The sequence below is a fragment of the Papilio machaon genome, chromosome 25 (genome assembly GCF_912999745.1).
Source record: "Papilio machaon chromosome 25, ilPapMach1.1, whole genome shotgun sequence".
NCBI lineage: Eukaryota > Metazoa > Arthropoda > Insecta > Lepidoptera > Papilionidae > Papilio > Papilio machaon.
In genome coordinates, this window is record NC_060010.1 from 5,632,890 (window position 1) to 5,640,475 (window position 7,586).

The window sequence follows — 7,586 nt, forward strand, 5'->3', positions numbered from 1 at the left end:
AAAAAAGGAATACAAAGAGTCCAGCATTACAACAGAAGAATTAAATCAAGCTTTATTAATCTGTATAAAAAAGGATCAGAGCGAACATTTCAGTGATGACATAAGAAATATTATGATGTTTGAATATGTCAAACCAACCAGTCACCTTAAAACTTTGAACCCTTTTCTTGACAAAGAAAGAGTTATCAGAGTTGGAGGAAGATTGCGTCATGCAAACTTAAGTGAAGACAGTAAACATCCAATTATACTCGACTCCAAGTCTAAACTTACCGCACTTATTGTAGCTGATGCACACAGAAAAACTTTACATGGTGGATTGCAACTCATGCTTTCATATTTGAGAAGGAAATATTGGATTATAAGAGCAAAAAGCATTGTTAAATCACATATTTTTAAATGCTTAATTTGTGCAAAACTTCGAGCCAAAACAAGAAGTCAACTCATGGGTGATCTACCGAGTCAGCGAGTCACTCCATCACGACCTTTTCTCAACAGCGGCGTAGATTTCGCGGGACCATTCAACATCCTCATGTCCAAGGGCAAGGGCATTCGCACAAGCAAGGCTTACATTGCTATATTTATTTGTTTATCTACAAAGGCTATACACCTAGAATTAGTGAGCGACTTAACTTCAGAAGCTTTTATTGCAGCATTCAAACGTTTTGTGTCGCGCAGAGGGCATTGTGCTCAGATGTGGAGCGATCAGGGTAGAACTTTTATTGCTGCAAATAGAGAACTAAAGGAGTCCCTAGATGAAGCTAATTTAGAATCATTACATAAACAAACTGCAAACACCTTGGCTATGGATGGTACTCAGTGGCATTTCATTCCTCCCTACAGTCCAACATTCGGTGGACTCTGGGAAGCTGGAGTCAAATCAATGAAAGGTCATTTGAAGAGGGTTTTGACAACAAATTTAACATTCGAAGAAATGAGCACACTTTTGTGTCAAGTAGAAGCTTGTCTCAATTCTCAGCCGTTGACACCGATAGATGACAGTGATGTAGATAATGTGGACCCGCTGACACCAGGACATTTTTTAGTTGGAGAAGCCCTTAAAATTGTTCCTACACCTAATTTAACTAACATTAATTTTAACTTACATACTAGATGGCTTTATACACAGAAACTTTTAAATGATTTTTGGCATCGATGGCAACAAGAATATCTAACAAGATTACAACAAAGACCTAAATGGTTGAAAATTAAAAAGGAATTTTCAATTAATGATATTGTATTGATAAAACAAGATAATATGCCTCCGGGGAAGTGGATGCTGGGGCGCATACTCAACAAACATCCTGGACCAGACGGGATAACCAGAGTGTATAGTGTAAAGTGTGGTGATAGTGTTACTACTTCTTCTCTTGGGTTAATGGCGTTTCCTTATAGATTTCGCCAATGTCAAGTGTATTTTATACTCTGCTTTATAAAACGGGTTTCGTGAACGAACAAGGTCACAGATTGTAACTAAGAATTAAGTGACTAGCTAAGAATGTTTGATGACAGGATCGCTGTTGATGTACCTAGGGCAAATAAGACGCACACAATATATACATTGGTTAGTTGGTTAAAAGACAGATAAACTACAGCTTAATATTATTATGGTTAATGAATGAACTAAGAATATAAACAAAAGGGGAGTTGACGAGGGAAAGAAGAGATTTGAGATCAATGGGGCGAGGAATGTCAGGAGGAAGGAGATCATAGAGGGAAGAAGATAGACGAGGGCAACTGAAAAAAATGTGATTTGGAGAGCCTTCATCAAGACCACATTCGCAAATAGAACTGTCCCTGATATGAAGTTTAGCCAGATGGACGGGGGTACACGTATGGCCTAGCCTTAATCTACAGATCGTACTTGAAACGCGTTTATGGATATCTTTGAAGATGCAGAACCAAGGTCGGGGAGGAATAAATCCTTGAATATCAGCGTAGTGTTTGCCTTTATAAGAACTAGTCTTTTGCCAACAAGAATTCCAAGAAGAGAGCAATCGTTGCTTAGCTAGCAGGAGTAAATCATTAGAATATACTCTATAATGATCCATGCAGCCGGTAGTTGTGGCGTCTTTGGCACAACGATCCGCAGTTTCATTACCTAAAATGCCACTGTGGCCAGGTATCCAAGCAAGGACAACTTCAATGTTTTTAGAATGGCAGCTGTAGAGTAAATTTTTAATTTTCAATATGAAAGGAAATTTAGATTTTGATTTAAATTGGTTAGCAGCAATAGCCTGTAAACAACTCTTAGAATCAGTAAGAATAACAGATTTATTTAGTTTATGGGACTCAATAAAAGATAATGCTTCCAGTATAGCTATCGACTCACCAGAGAAGACCGAAGCTTGAGGGGGGCATTTAAAATTGAGAATCACATTGTATTTGGGAATCCAAACAGCGGAGCCTACACAGCCCTGGTCTGGCAACTTAGAAGCATCAGTGTAAATGATGAGCCAATCGGACCAGTTTTTGGCAATGTATCTATTTAACTGGGAATTTGCAGAATTACAGTTTTTTCCTATGCCGAGATCTAGAAGAATTTGAGGCTGAAAGATAAGAGCCTTAAAAGCGATGTCAAAAAGGGGAAATTTTTGACACTGAAAAGCGGGACAAGGGAGGCGGAGATAGGAGATAAAACTAATGAAAAGGCAGGGATAATCCTTGTGGGACCAATATTTATTAGAAGAGATAAAATCAGAAAGGATATGGAGTTTAGAGATAAGAGGATGATAAGGAGATTGAATGACTTTAAAAAGGAACCGGTCAGATAAGTATTGTCTTCTGAGGTATAAGGGAGCATCGCCGCATTCAACCTGAAGAGCATTAATAGGTGTCGATTTCATAGCCCCACAGATTATTCTCAGACTTTTAGATTGAAGCTTGTCAAGAGAACACATAGCAGATTTGTTGCAAGGGTCAAGGAGGAAAGTGCCATAGTCTAAGTGACTACGTATTAAGGAGTTGTACATAAGTTTTTGAGTATAGGGGTGACTGCCCCACCAGACACCAGATAGGGAACGCAAAATGTTAATATTTTTCTCACATTTTTTAACAATATGATTAATATGATGTATACCAGTTAATCTAGAATCTAATACAACACCGAGAAATTTCACCTTGTCTACAACCGTAAAATCTTGTTGATCGTAAGATATTGAAACGTTCGGACAAGATCTCGACCGAGAAAAGACAACCACATTACTTTTAGGGATAGATAATGACAGACCATGATCTAGGAGCCAAACTTGAAGATAGCTAATAGCTGAATTTAGGCGAGAAGAGGCCTCATCAATATTCTTAGAAGAAACGTACAGAGCGAGATCGTCAGCATATTGCAGAACTTGACAAAAGGAATTAACCGAAAGCTCCAAATCGTACGTATAAATACTGTAAAGTAACGGGCTAAGGACTGACCCTTGGGGAAGCCCCTTCCACAGCTGTCTGGGAGAGGAAGAATAATTTGGAGCACGAACCGAAACGAATCTAGGAGACAGGAGACTAGAAATTATGTTTACAATCTTCACAGGAATGCTCAGCTGGAGCATCTTCTGCCTGAGCACTGGAAGAAGAACATTGTCATACGCAGATGATATGTCCAGGAAAACACCTACTAAAGACTCGTTTTTAGAGAAGGAAGTACGAATGTCTGTTACAAATATGCTTAAACTATCCATAGTGCTAAATCCTTTTCGAAATCCAAACTGAGATTTAGCTAATATGTTCCTATTTTCCAGAATCCATTCCAAACGGTTCTTGATTAAATGTTCCAATATTTTAGCCATTGTACAGGACAAAGCGATTGGCCGATAACTAGAAGGGTCAGAACTGGGCTTTCCAGGTTTTAAAATAGGGATGACAATCTGAGTCCTCCATTCTTCAGGAGGAGTTCCAGTTAAAAATATATTATTAAGAATGGAAAGGAATAGCTGTTTTACAGAGTCGCTGCTATTGGAAATAAAAGAATACGGAATCCCATCGATTCCTGGGGACGAATCACTTAGACTCTCTAAGACAGCAGAGAGTTCCTCCCAAGAAAAAGGAGAATCAAAATCGTCAGTGGAGTTAGAGGATAAAGCAGAGGGAGAAGTTTCTTCCAATGAAGGTACAGAAGGAGGGGCTAACCTACAAGAAAAATGATCAATCCAGTCAGAAGGATCGTTAGTGTCATTAGATCGAGAAGAATAAGAGCAGCGGAATCGTCTCAAATTCTTCCAGACATGAGAAGGGGGAGAGATCGGAGAAAGTTCCTCGCAAAAACGCAGCCAACCAGATCTTTTCTTTTCTGATAACAGTCTTACAGTTTTGGCCGCAATTCGTTGGTAAGAGATGAAATTTTCCGAGGTCATAGCAGCTGCATAAGCATCCTCTGCTTCTGATCTGCTCTGGCACGCTTGAGTGCACTCAGAATCCCACCAAGGGGGAGAGGGGATTTTACATCTAGCAGAGTTTTTGAGAGGGATAGACTTAGTAGCAGAAGAAAGAAGAGCGTTTCGAAAAAATACATATGAAGAAAGGACATTGTCAGGGTTAATCAAAGGAATATTCATTATTTCTTGATCTAAATGGGATCTGAATTGAGACCAATCAGCTTGGTGAATGTTAAATTTTAAGAGGGGGGGAAGGGAAGCAGTAGGAATAGAATTAGGGGAATCAGGAATTGACAGAATGATTGTAAAGTGATCACTACCATGAGTGGAAGAAAGGACGGACCAGGAGAGGCTAGAAGCCAAGGAAGGAGAAGTTAAAGAAAGGTCTACAGCAGTCTTTGGATTCTGAGATGGAGGAACTCTGCGAGTAGGAGACCCGTCATTTAATAAACACAAATCTAGTTCATCACAGAGATCAAGAAACGGGAAAGATATGGAATCACAGTAATAACAACCCCAAGATGTATGATGAATATTAAAATCTCCAAGGATAAGGATAGGTGGAGGGAGACTTGTAATAATATTTTTTAATTCTGAGAGAAGAGCTAGGTTAGGTTCTGGGATGTAAATGGAGAGAAAGGAAATATTATATACTCTAACAGCAACAGCAAAAATGCTACTACTGTGGGAAGGAAGAGAGATTTGTTTAAATATCACTTTTCTAGATACTAAAATAGCACAACCAGCATAACCATCTGACCTATCGTCCCGGAGACATGAGAAACCCGGAATCCTAAAGTTGGAACCGGGCTTAAGCCATGTCTCCTGGACAGCAAAGATAGAAGGTTTGTATTTATTAATAAGAGTGATGATATCATTCTTCTTGTGACGAATGCTGTGACAATTCCACTGAAGGAATTTTGGCATTTTTGATAGTATTGACAAGCTCAGTAAGTTTAGATACGACATTGTTCGGTAGTTCAAAATCACCAAAGCGGGAGAATATATTTAAAATTGTAGAAAGTAAAAGTTCGAGGAGATTATCATTGGGAGATATACAATCTGAAGGATAGGAACTCCCATTAGGGAGACTAGAAGAGGGGGTACCAATGATTGCTTGGTGAGCTTGCCTATCATAGCCTGGACTGGATGCCGGAACTGGTGGGGATTTTTGTGAAAAATAAGTTCGACGGTACGAGACTGAACTGGAAATGGGCTGAGTGAGGGCAGAAGATTGGGGTAAGATGTGTGTAGATTGAGTGGGAATAGGGGGGACAGACGTACGAGAAATATCTGCAAAAGATCTTCTAACTTGTGGGAATCTGACAGATGCTTCGCTATATGAAATATTTTCTTGTGACATCACCAGTTTGATAGATTTCTGTCTGGAATGTTCCGGGCAAGATGGATCGGTGGCTTTATGGTTGCCAGAGCAAAACAAACAGGTAGGTATAGGAGAGACACTATTACAATCACTACCAGAATGAGATTGTGTACAGATATAACAACGCGCTTTTGACCGGCATTGTGTAGCAACATGCCCAAACCTGCAGCAATTATTACATTGTATGGTTGGTAAAATATAAGTCTGAACCGGGAGGGAAGTGTAAAAACAGTAAACCCTATCTGGGAGCTTTTGGCCAATAAAAGTTAGAACTACTGTTGAAGTTGGAGTCCAAATAGAATTATTATTATCAGTCGACTTTTTATTAAGCCGACGGGCTCTGATGACACGTCCAAAACCATCAGGAACATCAATGGAAGAAACTAAATCTTCTAGGGTCCACTCTACTGGGACGCCTCTAACAATACCCATGCGGGTCACATTATATGAAGGAATAATGGCATTATATTTAGCCGCGGCAAGACCTGGATGGTCTAAGAAAGAATTAGCGGAAATTGCAGTTTTAAATTCAACAGAGACCCGATTTCGGCCTATACGTTTAACACCGTCTTTAGCAACATCCTTGATTTCATTGTGGTGTAGGAAGTGACCAAACTTAATCGGGTGAAGTACAGCACTAGATGAAGACTCACAATCTTTGCTTACATGAATCAAAAAGGGAGCAATATCCTGATCCAAATAACGTTTTCTGTTACCCTCATATTCTGGTAAAGTATACACCGACTGAATAGAACCGATTGTTTGTGATACTGAGTTTTTCTTTGGGGGAAAAGAGGAATAATCAGAATTTGGAGGAGTTTGCCGTTTTCTAGAAGGATGGATCACCTCCGTGTCCATTGGGACTGGAAAATTAGAAGAAACAGGGATATAACCTCCCCCAGGATCGGGGGGGTCAACGCCGTTCATAATTCTATCTACACTAAACTACTATATAATACTTACAAATAAGTCAACACACTTATATAAACACACCAAACCACTAATTAGATAATCAACAGGAAATAAAACCCTATAAAACACCTAAAAAATAAGTGAAAAAGACGGTAATGTCAAAAACACTTGTAACAATCACTCAACCACAAAGCAGCAATCTAGTGTTACTAAAAGAAATGTGCTTAAATTGTGTCATTTACCTGTTAACATTGATTCATAATTTACTGTAAAACTTGTTAAGTAGATATGTTATATCATTTTTCTTTATAAATTGTTGTAGTTAATAAGTTTACTTGATTCATACTTTCAATACTTACCTTAGATTCTTAATTATTGTTTGTTTGTATTGTGTACATATTTAATTTGCAATTACTTAAAACTAATTGATTATGTTTGTTATATTGATTTCAGCAGTTATGTTTTAAGTTTTTATTTTTGGTTTTAAGATTTATTTATGTTTGTTTTACTTTTCATTTTGATTTATGCTAAGTTTGTTTACATTTACTTTGATTTGTACTGATTACAGCGATTTATATTCTATAAGGATGATTAATTAAACTTAGGATGTTTTGTAAATACTAGGATAATTTCATACATTTGTTTTCATATTTGTTTCACTATTTGTATTACTTAAGATTTTCATTCATGTGTGTTTACAACTTAAAATTTTGACAGTTTGCTATTAATTCATTCTTTGGTTTATATACAATTTAATTTCAATTTCATTAATTTTCTTAAAAAGGCCTGTGCCCTTTTTGGTGGGGGGCATGTTAGTTTATAATCGATATTTACTCTATGATCAATAATGTAAACGAACTATCGATTCATTGATCTATGATCTATTCAATTATCTATGACCTTTGTAAAAGATGGCGAGTCGC